Source organism: Thalia democratica, chromosome 9, assembly GCF_965202585.1.
Source record: "Thalia democratica chromosome 9, ktThaDemo2.hap1.1, whole genome shotgun sequence".
In the NCBI taxonomy this organism is placed as follows: domain Eukaryota; kingdom Metazoa; phylum Chordata; class Thaliacea; order Salpida; family Salpidae; genus Thalia; species Thalia democratica.
The window spans coordinates 20991555-21006321 of NC_139173.1; positions in this window are offsets into that span (position 1 = coordinate 20991555).

Consider the following 14767-nt stretch of genomic DNA (forward strand, 5'->3'; position numbering starts at 1 on the left):
TATCCAAAAATCTAAAAGCTGCTTCCTTTAAAACTCTATTTTAAATTGCCATTTTCAGATAGTTGCAGCAATTCGTTTTCTGTATCTGTAGGAAAATTCACTTTTTCTGAAGCAATATCACACATAAAAGGATTCAAAATCCATAAATTTCCGATGCGAACATCTTCAGGAAAATAATGTTGAAACTTTATAGACAAAAGATCAAGGTGGTTGTATATTTCGTCAGAGAAGTTGAATTCTATGCATTTTTCATGGGCCTCATCAAACCAGTGAAAAATCGCAAAATTACCATTGCTAACCTTTATCTTCCTAAAGTTAATTCTATTTTTAAATGCCTCAATCTTGTCGGTCATGACAAAAATGGAATTTTGCTTCCCTTGCATGCATAAGTTCAAAGCGTTCATTTCTTCGAAAATATCGGTGAGATAAGCTAGCCTGACCAAAATAACATCATCTTCAAAGAACTCCGCTAATTCTAAGCCTTCATCTTTAATACACCTGCTTCTATAATTCAACGAGACGAACCAGTGTCCGCCCATCGACAGCCAGCAAACTTCGTTGTGATAAAGAAGTCGCAGATGGTCAGCATCTAAACTTTCACATAGGTCTTTGAAACATCTGGCCTTGGTGTCACTTTTCTTTATAAAATTAACAGTTTTAATCGACGCTGAGAGAAATTCTTGTAAACAAGAAGGAAGATGTTTTGTTACCAAATTTTCTATATGTAAAAAAACAATGCATTCATTTAGCTTCAATTGTTTTATCCTTCATTTTCCTCACTACACCATTTTTAGACTCAGTCATAGACGCTGCACCGTCAGTACAAATGCCGACACATTTATTCCACTCTAAACCCTTGCTGATGAAAAAATTTTCGACACATTTCATTACTTCAACAGAAATTGTTTTTGTGGGTAATTCTCCACAAAATAATATATCTTTGTTGAATCCTTCCTGCCCACAATATCTAACAAAAACGAGTAACAAAACGAGTACGTCAGTGGACAGTTGAAGTTTTATGATTTATGTTTTCTTCTTTTAAGTTTATTTTCTAAATTTTGAAAGGCTTCGCGGAACCCCTGAGAGGCATCGCGGAACCCTAGGGTTCCGCGGAACCCCATTTCAGAAGCACTGCCTTAGTATATCAGAAATTTTGTAAACAATAAGAGTTTAAATCAAAATTCTGAAATAAACATGACTGTTTTTAATAATGAAAGTATAATTAAATAATGAGAGTTTAAAACACAAAGAAATATACAGCAGTCTTGCATTATATATTAATAAACACCATTTTATTATTGTAAAGAAATGCTTTATTATAAATTGAATTTGCTAAGTAGAATAGAATATAAATGTCACATATAAATAAAGATAAAGATAATTTCTACTTATTATTAAAATAGTAATATTATTTCTACTCGTATTATTATTTTATAGAAATTAAAATCTTTTTTTATAATATATGTATAGTTTTATCTGTTGTTTTCATATTTATAAATAAAGTAAACAGATTGATAAAAGTGGGAAAGTGCCCAGTCTGCTTTTAACTAGAAGCAATATTAAAAAACAGCCATTTTAGTGAGTACATTTGGTACCTCTCGTTTTTTTACGATCTCTCATATCTTTACGCACTTTTTCTGTGGACACAATGTGCGTAAATAAGCGAGAGCTTACTGTAATTAATTTTACTGGTTCAAAATTTGAAAAGTTTTAGTACTGATCATAATTCTGGTACATAGTCATTGTACAGTTTAAAAACTTTGAAAGTTATGTTTTACGGTAAGACTTTACTCTGTAATAAAAAGTTTATGCACTAAAACTTATAGGAAGTAATGAAATTATCATAAAAGTATACAACAAAATAAATGGTGTATAAATAAAAAAATTATTAACTTCATTTTATACAGCTTGTTATAACGTAGCTGTTCTTAAGTTACAAAATTAAAAGTTTCTTATAAGTTTAGTTTAGCTTTAGACAAACATTTTTTATTAATATTAACTAATATGGTTATGACATAAATTAAAAATTCGCTACTTGACCTTTGCGTAAATACTTAATAATTTTTTTTTAATTTGCAAGCTACAAAATTTAAAATAATGTTCATTGGTAGAACTATTTTATATGTACGATAATATTTCTAGTAAAATAGTGCACATTGAACAAAGTCTTACCACTATTAGTGACAGTTTAAATCAGTACATTATCCAAAAATAGTTTGTATTGTCATTTGCGTAGAGATATATAATAAAGAATTTAAACTATTTATAACTTATCTCTACTTTATTACTTTTCTGTAACCTCGATAGGTGTTTACAACTCGATAAATATTTTAACAAGTCGTTTCCAGCCGAAGCTTTAAATTCCAACCGTTTACAAGTTTAGACGTTTACGAGAAATATAAAAGTTAGAAATTAAATTGAAACAAGTCATGCACATTGTTATATTAGTTAGTTTATTTCGATTAAAATATACTTATCTAAAACAATACGTTTCACGTATTTATATAATCGAAATAAAATTTACTCGTTGTTTTCTTCTTCATCATTATTTTCTTCTTAAGTTTCTTCAGTTTTGCAATCTGTAACAAAAATGAATTAAAAAAAAAAAAAAACAGAATTTTAAAATTTCTATTAAAAATATGAACCTAGTAGTAGTAATTTTAAAAGTAAAAATATAACAAATGATAAAAATTTCAAAAATTAAATAAGAACTGCAGCGTATAAAATAATTATTTTTGAAAGGAATAACATTCATTTTTAGTTTAAATAAGTAATTTTGTGATTTAGTATCAATTATTTTTTGATTTAATTTTGTTATTTATACGCAAGCTAAAAAAGAGCAAAAAGTTATGGCTAATAAAAATAATGTAAAAAAGATATATATTAAGTTATAGTGCTAATTTTTCTTAATACTTAAATATACTTGAAATACAATGAAACTATTTATGATAGTATTTCAAACTTTTCGTAATATTTTCAAAGAGATTACAATACTGTTGTTATGTACGAAAACTTAAAACTTGTTTTTTTTATGCAATGTTAGTTTTTTAGCATTCTTAGTTTTGTTTATGTGAATAAAGACTGAACTACTAAAGTGTTGTTAAACGTTTTAAAACGAATGGTTTGTGTATAAACTATTTAAAACTTTTTTATTTAAAAATGATATTTTAATCCTTCATTAAGAATTCGTGATTTTTTTTAGATATACTTTTAACACAGTTTAATTTGTTTCGTTACATTTTTAAAGCAGCTTGAAATATTTTAATAACGTTTAAATTTTTTTGAATCCATAAACACTTTTTCATTTCTATATGCAAATACAAAAATGCGTTTTACCTCTTTCGTAACAAAAACTTCAAGAAAAATTTTAACATTAAAATATCACCGATACTTGACTTAAAATGGGCCGAAGGAAGGCGTTGTTAAACTTTTCAAAGTGAACAACTTGTGCAAAAAAAATTTAGTTGTTTTTTATTTTAAATTGTTTTTTCACCTCTTTCGTAGCAAGACTTCATGCAAAGTTTTCTAAAGGAGTCCGATGAGCAGTAATAGTCCAAATCATCAAAGCAAGTAGGGTATTTGTCGGCGTCTGAATATGTTATTGTAATAAAAAATAAATATTTAAACAAATAGGGCAATAAGTAATCATTAGAATAAGAGCGTTTATGTGGAATTAGTCTAAAAAACGCGAATTTATTTTAGTGTAAAACAAAAAAAAATTTAAGGGTTTATATATAGTTTTTATAAGAACAGATTTGTTTGTATTGGCGTAAACTTAAAAGTAGCAGTTTGTTGCGCATTAAAACAAATTTTGAAAACCATAGAAAATTTATTTGTTATTATTGTTTTGTTTTCAACAATAAAATTATTATAAAAACAGTGTTTAATTTAAAAAAGGTTATAAGGAAGGTTTAGATGTGAAAGTTAATTTAGGTGTGATACAAACAAATAAAAAAATGTTTGTTTATTTTTTTTTAACAGTTTAGTGAAATTCTGCAACTTTTAATGTGTGCATGACTATTTCTTTAAAAATATCCATTGTAAAATTGTTTACATGAAACAAATTTATTAATAAAAGCTTTACTTTATGCTTTGATTTCAAAGTAAGAATAAACCTATACTTATATAATTTTAGTTCTTACATGGATGCATTAAAATCTACAGACTTAAACACAAATCCTAGTAAGATATTTTTTAAAACTTATACTAGTGGAAATTTAACCTGCATTCACAAGTCTTTAAACATATTTGTTTCAAACAAAAATCAGTAACAAATAGTATTTTTTATTTTATTCAAGGAAAATTCTACAAACATGCTTGGTTTTAATATAAGTTGTTAACAAATAGTAAACTATCTTTTTATGCTCACAAGCACAGGTTTTTTAGCATATCTGTTTCACAAATAAATCAATAATAAATATCAAAATAACGTTTTGTTTCAACTATAAACTAATAATATATAGTAAATTGTTTTATTTAATCCCAAGAAGCGAAAATTTTCAAGCACATTTGTTTCCAATAAAAATTAATAATGAATAATATAACTTTTTTAATTCATACCAGCATAAGTTTTTAAACATAATCGTTTCCAATATAAATGAATAATGAAATTTTTTATAATACTTAAATGCACATTTTTCAAATATACTTGTTTCCAGTATAAATAAATACTAAATAACTAATTTCATTATTATTTACAAGCGCATGTTTTCAAACATACTTTAAAAAATATATAAATAGATAATAAACTATTTTTATAACTTACAACCACAAGTTTTCAAGCATAATTGTTGAATGAAATAAAACAATTTTTTTTTTGTTTCAATTAAAAATTAATCATAGATAATAAACTATTTTCTTAAATACTAAAAAGCAAAACATTTTGATTACATTTGTTTTCAATAAAAATTAATAATGAATAACATAATTCTTTAAATGCATACCAGCATATGTTTAAAAAAATAATTGTTTCCAATATGAATAAACAATTAAATATTTTTTAATACTTACAACCACATAGTTTTAAACATATTTGTTTTTAGTATAAATAAACAGTAAGTTATTTTTAAAACTTACAAGCACATGTTTTTAAACATGTTAGAAACCAGTACTCTACACCGCACATTTCTTCTTTTTCGGCTTCGACACAATAAGTGGAGTCTTCCATGTCGTTGCAGAATGGGTAGTCTGAAAACAATATTTCTACAAATTAAATTAGATAAACAAAAACACAAATGTTTCGTTGCAAATGAAATCGCTTGCCAAAATGTAAACAAGTTGTTTGTAGTTTACTATGAAAAAAAGGCTTTTATGTAAAGTTTAGGTTTTATAAATACATAAAATTATATGAAGTAAAGCTGCAATTGGTTAGATTTCATTATCGAGTGTTTAACACACATTAGTTTGCTTAGTTCTCGTAAACCTCATTTTGTAACTTACACCGCTTTCTATAACTGTTGCAATCCACTGCAGCGAGTATAGCGAGGAGACAGAACACCAGTTTCATGCTTGCAAGTTTACCTTTCAATCGAGCAAGCAAATAATGTACTTTCTACTTCCACTCCTACCTTTTATATACACAACGCAGCTTTACTTTTTTTTCTACAAAAAACCTGCGCTGCAGCATTCTCAGCAGGTCACTCAAATGAAATCGTGTACTGACGCGTTCTGTGCTCATTTTGACGTTCGAACACTTTCCGGTGCACGGCACGACTTATCATGGTTTTTTCGGTTGCTTGACACGACTTAATGGTTCGTTCTTGCAGTCATGTAAAAGTCGATTTTATGTCGACTAAAACAGGACATCTGGAAGAGTTAGTGACGTAACATGAAATTTCAGAAATTTAAAAAATAGTTTAAAATATATATTGGATATAATTTTTGGCGTGGGTGGGATGGAAAACATAATGAAAAACAGCAGTACGGAGAGAGGATGTAAGCAAGATCGCACAATCGCGCGCAAAGCGCGCTGTTGTGATTATTTTGCGAAGCAAAACCGAAAGAAAGCGGAACTTTCTGAGGTTGGGACGTACAAAGAAAGCGAAGCTTTTGAGGCATGAAAGTTAAAGCAAGATCGCGCGCGAAGCGTGCCTTTCTTGCGAAGCAAAACCGAAAGAAAGCGTGCTTTCTGAGGCAGGAATTTAGGTTAGCGAATTCAGATTTGTTTAAAGTTAAAATACCAATTTTTCTTTCTAGTAGAGTAATTATCTTTTAGTGGTTAGTTAAAACGGTAGTTTTTAAGGTAGGAATTTAAGTTTTTAAGGCAGGAATTAAGAAAACGAATTCAGATTTGTTTAAAGTTAAAAATTAGTGGAGTAATTTTGTTTTAATAATTAGTTTAAACGGCAGTTTTTAAAAACTTGAAGTATTTTTTAAGAGTATTTGAAAAATAGTACAAAATTTAAATTTTTTTAATATTTTTTACATTTTAATTATAATTTTATTTACTTTATTATTGATTATAGTTAATACTTATTAGTATATGCTTTATTTGGCTAGCACAAAAGCGCGCTCTGCGCGCGGTGTGCAGTACTTTTAGCTACTTATTACAAACTATTTTCTTACTTATGTAGTTCTTTTCTTCTTTTTCTTCTTTTTACATTATCTGTTTCAAACTAATTTGTTCTAATCCTTAGTTTAAACATAAGTTTTCTAAAATTTCAAGAGTTTTTAATACTATTTCAAAATTATCATAAATTTGAAAAATTTCTAATTAATAATTTTTATTTACTTATTATAATATTTATCTGCCTTATTCGGCTAGCACAAAAGCGCGCTTTGCGCGCGGTGTGCGATGCTCTTGGCTATTTAAATACTTAATTTTCTAAAGATAAAGTATTTATAATTTAAATTTATTTTGTTTCAGGTTTTAATGCTATTTACTTAATTATTTTTCAATCTAAACAATTTTATTGAAACTTGAATAGTAATATTTTCATGTTCATTTTACCACACAAAACTTTAAGATTCGACTAATCAAACAAATTTAAACTACAAAAAGATATTGGACCTGCGTATAAATCATTTCAATTTTCCTTGTTCAACGTCTAAAATCATATACAAACAATTTATTAACGAATAGCTGTTTTAGGCAAACATATTTGCAAGCAGTTCCTTTTAATTCTTACGTTAATAGAAAAAATCGAGTTTTCGTCAAGTTACTTAATGATAAAAAACATTTTGTTTATAAACAGGCTTAAGTCAAAGTTAAAGTAACAAAAACATTAATACAGGCAATTAGACTGTTGCAATAATTAGTGGCACTCTAATAGTCAAAAAACATCAATCAATTGCAAAATAAATAAGAAAGCTTAAACTTGCCTTATCTACTTTTTTTTTCTTTTAAGTATTTTGCTACTGCAGATAGATCTAAAAAGTTATAAAAACAAAGAATATATAAGTAAAACGCTTTCATTCAGAACCACTGCTATTTTATTAGTCATATTTAATAAAAAATTTAGCTTCTGAAGGTAGTCAAGTCAAATTCAATAGAAAAATGATATTGGTTTTATCAGTGATCCTTTGATCATGTTCAGTTGTCATTCCAAAATCAATATTTATAGATTGTTTAATTAAAACTGCTTAGTATATTTAGTATTGTTATAAGTTCAGTACTAGGTTTAAATCTGTAAACCCTTAAAAGAACAGAATGATATTCAACTAAACTATGTCAGTTTTATAAGACCTGTGTTTAACAACATAACATTATTTTGGAGTGTTTTATTTGAAAATCTTCTAAGTGTAATAGTTTTTTTAGGTATAAATGTTTTGTATTAAAGTAAAATAACTTAAATCATTTCCCTTTACTTATTTATTTTAAAGGGACGATCAGTGATTAGGATAGAGATAGTTCTAAACTACTTTAAGTGCCATTATTGCATTATTTTATTTATTGTTTATTTTGTGCTTTAGAGTGTCTTATAACAAGATTAAGCTTTTTAAAGCGTTTAGAATGCCTTTTTACATTTTTTTTGAGTTTTTATCATTTTAGTGAGTTCTCTGTTAAAAAAATAGTTATACTATAAACCAGCAAATGATACATCAAAATTAGTTGTTAACTTACTAATTCATTTTAAAAGTATAGTTTATTTGAATTGTCAAAAACAAACTAGCTTTACATTGTTGTAATAGGTAGTAAAAAACTAACATCATAGTGTTGTATCAAAGCGTTTTAATTTAGTGTGAAAATATTTACAGGCTTTGTTAAATTATGACTAGTTTACCGATAGAAATATACCTGGTGAAAGCGGAATATTTGTTTTGTCTGCTTCCTTACGAAGGTGTGAATAATTTATCAACATTGTCTGTTGAAAGCCAGTTAAAAATGCTTTTTTCTCTGCGAAAAAAATTAGATAAAGAAATATTGAACCTTAATGATACTTTTTCTGCTATTCAGGAAAATGTTGAAAGAAATTCTAGTTTTGAATACTCGACAATACTAGAAATCTCGAAAAAAATGTACGACTCACTTTCATTTTTTCTTAGTAAAGAAGAACACAAAAAGGTCGATAACTTTTCGGCTCACTTTTGGGGATATCTTTTATACAAGTTAAAACGCACGTTGTGTTATAAACCAGGCCCATAACTGTGTATAAGTAGAATACCCCGAGATAGCGACATAATGACCCGAACGGCCAGTTAATTACAGCTGGAATTGAACACAGATTCATTAAAATTTCTACGTTTTGTAGACAGTGAACCAAAAATAGAATAGAATAAACCTGATTTAATAGAAGTATAAATTTGATAAACATTATGGCATTTATTTAACCCAGTCATTATTTAGGAAATCAAGTAAGCCGTATCCGGGGTCAGAACAAAATCCAATTCACTACTATTACTCATATTTGTTCATATAGAACTCATTATCACTTTTAAAATGTAAAGAATTATTAACTTTATCTAAAACAATGTATGAAAAATTTATACTTAACCCACGTCATACTTAACTTGTGGTGCTACTTCATTCCAAGTTTATGTTGACAATAATTGGTAAAAATTGCAAGTTCTTTTCATTGATATTTTGTTTTTGTCAAAATAACTTATTTTAGTTAAAAATGTATTATTATTGTTATTATTATTGTAAGTTTATTGTCATACGAAGGACCCAGGCATCAAAACCTAGGCCACTTATACAGAAAGACATACAACAAAAAGACAAAAATAAACCAAAATTGTACATTAAAAATGAAAAAAAAAAACTGAGTTTAACTAATTAAAGTTTAAAAATTAACATAAAAATACCAAAAATTATAACACAAAACTTATAATTCCGGTGCTTCCGAAAAGAGAACAACAATATCCTACTTCAATTTCACCCGAACAGATGGTTTCACTCCAAAACTGGTTTCACTTTCATTCGAACGACTGGCTTCACATTATTTGAACAACTGGTTCAGCTTTCATTTGAGTAACCGGCTTAACTTTTATCCATACAACTTGTTTCACTTTTATTCGTATAACTAGAACCGCTTTTATATGAACAACGTTTTTCATTTTTCTTAGGAGAGCCTGCTTCATATTTACTTTCAAATCTTTAATACTCAGATAATTCAGCGTTTGTTGGACTTTCGTAGTAGCTGATAAATGTTGAGAACACTGACTATAAACAAAACTTAAGAACCTAAGGCCTCTAGCACTTTAACAGCCCAATAAACTATGTATTAAGGAACAGGTTTTATTATACACAGAGGAAAGGCGCCGCTAATAAAATAAAGCTATAGGTTAAACCAAATTAGACAAATACAACCAGTGGTTAATGAAGAAATAACAACAAAAAAAAATCACTTATGAATTTTGCTAACAAAATATTTATTTAAATCAAACTTATTTAACCTTAACCGAAAATGCTCAACTTTTTTACAAGAAACTAATTCGTATGGAAGCTTGTTCCACAATTCAACTGAACGATAAAAAAAAGAATTATGCCAAACATTATTATTGAAATTATGTCTGCATGTAAATTTTCTGCTGTTACCTCTCAGTAAATAAGTACATTTATGAGGTTCAAAAATAGACTGTAAATTAATTGTAGTTTCACTATTAATCAGTTTGAAAAAAGTAATTAAGTCAAACTCAATCCTTCTATACTCTAAAGACTTAATACCAAGTTTTGAGAGTCTATCAAAATAAGATGTGTATGAGATGTTACAACGGTTGAAGACTATTCTTGTATATTTTCTTTGAATGGATTCAAGATGGTTAATATCTTTCTTCAGGTATGGAGACCAAATTGGTGTGTTGTATTCTAACTTAGGACGAATGTAAACGAGATAAAATTTTTTGAGAATGTTTATATCTGTAGATTTAAAACTCTTTAAAACTTGAAAAGAAATAGTTGATGCAATTTGATAAACGTAATTGATATAGTGGTTCCATTTTAGGTTTTCAGCAATAAAAATTCCCAGATCTTTAAACACTTTAGTTGAAGGTAACCTTATGTTGTTTATTCTAAATTCAGAAGTGATACTAGATGTATTTTTTTGAATGTTTAGAACCTGACATTTACTAGGATTTAAAACTAATTTTCTTTCTTTTAGCCAATGATAAATTTTATCCAAAGATTTTTGTAGAATTGTGTTAGAATGGCTAAAAATTTTTGTATCGTCTGCAAAGAGATTTATGTTGCTATTGACATCTACTTCTAAAGCTATATCATTGATATAAATTATAAATAAAAGTGGGCCAATAACCCCTCCTTGAGGCACTCTACTGAAAACAGGTAAAGACTCTGAAAAAGTGTTACCAATAACTACTTTTTGGGTTCTGTTTTCAAGAAACTCTTTGAACCAGCTAACTAAACTTTTATGAATTTTGTATTGAGTTAAAGTCTTTATTAGTTTAAAATGGGATACAGAGTCAAAAGCCTTTTGAATGTCTGTGTAAATAACTTTAGTTGACTTATTGCTTAGAAATGAAACCAACCATGAGTGTAAGCAATTCAACAGTTGATAACTAGATGATCGATTAGGTAGAAAACCAAACTGTTTATGTGAAATTAGCTTATTTAAAAAAAGGTGATCAAGTATTTTTAGAGAAATTATATGTTCGAAAATTCTACAAAAACTGCTTGTTAAAGAAATGGGTCTGTAGTTTAAAGGGTTGTACTTACTACCTTTTTTGTGCACTGGTATGACATATGAGACTTTCCACTGGTTTGGTACAGAGGATGTAGCTAGTGAACAATTAAAAATTAGTGAAATTGGAAGAATTAGGGAATGAATAGTACGTTTAATAAAATATGAAGGAATGTTTTCAGGCGTTCTGATTATTTTATCTTTTAAATGATTAACAGACTTAATTATTTCATCATTGCTTATGAAGAAGTTTTTCATTTCCAAACACTTTTTACTAACAAGTGTAAAATTTTTGTCATCACAATCTTTAATAAATACCTTTTGAAAGGACCTGTTAAAAAAAGAAGCTTTATCAAGTTCTGATATTATTGGAATATTATTTTCATTAATTAATACAGGTAAAGAAGGTGTTAACTTGAGCTTTGATTTTACATAGCTGTAGAATTTTTTTGAGTTTGTGTTTTGGCAAAAACGTTTTTCATGTTCTATGTTGAACACTTTCACTGCTTTTTCATATTTTTTTGATACAGTTTTGTATTTTTCTATCATCTGCTTATCTAACTTACATTGTTTGTAGAGTTTTAGTTTTTCTCTTAACAACTTTTTTATATCAGAAGGATATGTTTTTATTTTTCTGTCTTGTTTAATCAAAGACACAAATTGTTTGATTGAAAAGTTTATTGTTTTGATAAATTTATCATAAAACATTTGTAGATTTTTTGAGTTGTTAAAAAGAACTTTCCAATTTATATCTGATAAAAATTTATTAATATTCTCAAAATTTGCTCTACGAAAATCTGGATAGAGTGATTTAGGAGATGGTTTTTTACTTTTGTGAACACTTATCCCAAACAAAATAACATTGTGATCATTTATATTTGTTAAAGGTGAATCAACCAAATGAAACTTAACTCTATCTAATGCCATATAATTACAAAGCAGTAAATCGAGGATATTACCGTTCTTATGGGTAGGTGAGTCAATAAGTTGTGTAAGGAGATTATCCGAACAAAATTTAATAAAACATTTGTGACAGTCATTGTAGGTTGTGCTTGGGATATTCCAGTCTATATTTGGCAAATTAAAGTCACCTAAAATGTAAAAAGGAGACTGTTTTGGAATAAGGTTTCTGATTAAGTCGATCATGTTTGAAACAACAGCTAGAGATTTAGAGGAATTTGGAGGGATGTAGACACATAAAAATCTCAATCTGAGTCCTTTAAGAATCAAATCAAAACACAAAAATTCAAAACCATCAGATGAAACAAAATTAGTTTTTACTTCAATTAATTTTAAAAAGTTTTTAAATATAACAGCAACGCCTCCTCCCCTGCCTATTCTGTCATTACGGATTATATTATACCCTAGAGGACAAAAATTTGAATCAATAACATTTGAATTTAACCATGTTTCAGTAAAAAAAAATAAATCTAAATTTTGTGTACACATATAACATTCAATGAAGCCTATTTTGTTTAAAATATATCTTATATTAGTATATGAAATATTTAAAAATAAATCTCTACTAGAGGTTAAACTATTAGAAAAAACAGTGCCTGAGGCCTTAGTATTAGAACAATTAAAGATTAAACTAGATGACTTAAGATGCATGCAATTAAGTCTAAAATTTTCCAGAAAACAGTTTAAAAGTTTAAAACTATAGTTATTTTTTGCCAAACAAAAATGTAAACAAAACTAGTTGAGCAAAAAATTAGTTGAAAACTTGCTAGAAACATTAATTTGCTACATATTTTTACAACACATTACCTTATAAAATGATTTGGTTTATTTTGATTAAGAAATTGGAGGAAAAACTCAAAACAAATAAAAGATATAATTCTATTAAAAAAAATTTTAAGCATAAGCTAAAGCAGTAATGTAATATTACGTGTATCACAACACTTTAGAATAGTGTAGCTATGCCTACGCACTTTTTTATAATAAACAAACAAAGAATTATAAACTTAGTACTTTTATCACTTGCTCATTAGTAAACTAACTTAATGTGTGTGTGTATAGTCTTTCGTTTATTTTTTTTCATTGTTCAAATAGAAGCTGAAGGAAAACACTGGCTTTTAAGATTTATTTATTTTAGACACTTATTTTGTCATTTGAATAAATGATAAAGGTAATGTGATTTGAATTTTTATAAATTAAAGTTTTTTAACCTTTGAACAATATTCTTCAGATAAAACAAAAATCTTAATTTAACGTTTTTAAAAAAGCTTAAACTTAAAACACATTTTTAAGTTCAAGGAAAAAAATATATTTTATTATAGTAATGAATATCAGTAGAGTTAGCATCTATATTTTACTTTTATTTTTAACAATATAAAAGTAGACAGTTTGTTTTTAATTTCAGTCAGTTTTTGAGCTTATTATTTTAATAAAAATGTTTATAATTTGGGTCGAATTTAAAAGGTTTTGTAGATTTTACCAATCGTAAACTTAGATTATTTGACAAAAATTTTTTATTGCCATTACACATTAAAAAACCATAGTATGTTTACCACGCAGCTAAGATCAAAAACCTACGTCCAAACTTAATTATTTGTACAACTTTTTGAATGATTTTGTCAATAATCATGAAAAGTTACAGGTTACATTTGGCCTTTTTAGCTTTAGATGTAAAAATGCTGTTACATATTAGATTTTGTATGTTTTAGTCATTTTTTTGCCAGAAATTATATGTTACTTAAATTTCAACACAAAGGTTTGATCATACCAATTAGATCTTCTGAAGTTTTTGGTAGACTAATATCTGTGTTTTTTACTAATGTTTCTTTTGTATTAAAAATTGCCAGTCAGTCGCAACCGAAAAAGCTTGTGGTCGTCTATGATTCCGACTAATGAGTTTCAAAAAAAGAAAAGAAAAGAAGAAACCAAGATATTAGTCTACCAAAGGTTTGTGGATACTCAGGGACTTTACCTTAATAAAAGCAGAAGTTTGGTAAAAACAAATTTATTAAATGCGATTAAAAAATGCACGGACTACTCAGAGCAGGTGGGTAAGATTTTAGTCGACCTCACTATGTTCTGTTTAGAAAGTGTTATAGTACAACACGGAGACTCTTTCTACAAACAAGTTAACGGCATTGTAACGGGAGATAACAATTTTTCTACATTTCTTGCCCGAATAAAATCCTTGCCCACTTATATGCCAAATACACTGTTTTAAGCGAAAAATGCTTCTAATCAAAATGCAATTTTTTATATGGACTGGTACTTCTAAGATACGCAGTGGCCGCGTAGTTTATGGGTGATTACTGTAACATTAAGGTAAAGTTCGATTTAAGTAAACATACTTAGGAGAGAAACAGTTTTTAAAGAAATGTTAAGTTAACAACATTAGGTAAGTTATATTTAATGTCTAATAAAAAATAAAATAAATGCTTATTTACATCATACATGCACATAAAATTTCTAATCGAACAGTAAGTGTTAGATGACGTCAAAGTACAGAAATTTTAGTCATAATCCATCGTCATAATACGAATAAACAAAAGATTAAGTCACAATAAAAACAAACATTCAATGAAGTCATAATGACACAAACACTACATCACAGTAATAATGTGAATAAGATAAAATTCAATATATATCACATTATAACTACGACACCCAATAGATGAAATAAATCACTAGAAGTAAAACAGTAGATTTATAGTTTTAATTATCAGGAGATCGTTTTT